This window comes from Piliocolobus tephrosceles, chromosome 2 (assembly GCF_002776525.5).
Source record: "Piliocolobus tephrosceles isolate RC106 chromosome 2, ASM277652v3, whole genome shotgun sequence".
NCBI classification, from domain to species: domain Eukaryota; kingdom Metazoa; phylum Chordata; class Mammalia; order Primates; family Cercopithecidae; genus Piliocolobus; species Piliocolobus tephrosceles.
The window spans coordinates 88491162-88492554 of NC_045435.1; the positions used below are offsets into that span (position 1 = coordinate 88491162).

General features: G+C 46.7%; 1 pseudogene; it reads left to right on the forward strand.

Moving 5' to 3' along the window:
- The first annotated feature begins 437 nt into the window (after positions 1-437).
- Positions 438-971, forward strand: LOC116418669 (annotated as a pseudogene).
- The last annotated feature ends 422 nt before the right edge of the window (positions 972-1393 follow it).

Genomic DNA, 1393 nt, shown 5'->3' on the forward strand with positions numbered 1-1393 from the left:
ACAAAAATTAGCCAGGCGTGGTGATGTACACCTGTAATCCCAGCTATCTGAGAGGCTGAGGCAGGATAATTGCTTGAACTCGAGAGGTGGAGATTGCAGTGAGCCGAGATCACCCCATTGCACTCCAGCCTGGGTAACAGAGCGAGACTATGTCTCAACAACAACAACAAAATAGTAATAATAAAAGTCAGTGCTGGGTGCATAGGATACTGAGTAACTATTTCTTTTCGTGGCTTGGTTGTGAATTTCTTGGATCTCCCTCTGTGATCTTGGGCAAGTTGTGTAGCTCCTCTGAGCCTTCAGTTCCTTATCTAAGGAGAACAAATTCCAAACTCATTGTGAGAACTCAAGGGGCGATGTATGTAAAACTTTCAATTCGAAGTTCTCATGAGATCTCCCAGCAGCCACCGCTCTTCCTCTTTCCTTAAGCAGCCTGAGGTAATCTGTGAAAATGGTTCGCTATTCACTTGACCCAGAGAACCCCACAAAATCATGCAAATCAAGAGGTTCCGATCTTCGTGTTCACTTTAAGAACACTCGTGAAACTGCCCAGGCCATCACGGGTATGTATATATGAAAAGCCACGGAGTATCATTCCGATGTTACAATGGTGGGGTTGGCAGGTGCGCCCAGGCCAAGCAGTGGGGCTGGACACAAGGTCAGTGGCCCAAAAAGAGTGCTGAATTTTTGCTGCACATGCTTAAAATTGCAGGGAATAATGCTGAACTTAAGGGTTTCCATGTAGATTCTCTGGTCATTGAAGATATCCAAGTGAACAAGCACCTAAGATGCTCTGCCGGACCTACAGAGCTCGTGGTCAGATTAACCCATACATTAGCTCTCCCTGCCACATCAAGATGGTCCTTACTGAAAAGGAACAGATTGTTCCTAAACCAGAAGAGGAGGTGGCTCAGAAGAAAAAGATATCCCAGAAGAAACTGAAGAAACAAAAACTTATGGCACAGGAGTAAATTCAGCATTAAAATAAATGCAATTGAAAGTAGGGGGGACTTTGAATCCCTAGAACTCAATAAGGCTGAGAGAAAGGGAAGGTGTAGAGGTAAGCTGGGTGCCTGGTGCTCAGACCCCAGGCTGGTGACTTCCACAAGGCAGTCTGTTGTTCTTTATCACAACCCAGGGAAGTGGGAACTCTCACTCCTTTCACAAGCTCACCCCCTAAGGTTCAGAGGCCTTTACCTGTCAATAGAGCTCTTTCCTGTCCCAGCCAGGAGCTGGAGCTGGACACTGCAGTGACACCCTTGACAGAGGAGGAAGGAGGTAAGACAGGCAGATAGATAGAACAGAGGAGGGTCTCCAAGATCACAAAGACACCGCAAGTCAAGGGGTAAATGAACATTTGAGAGAGGACCTGGAAGGCCAGTTGCAAGAAGAC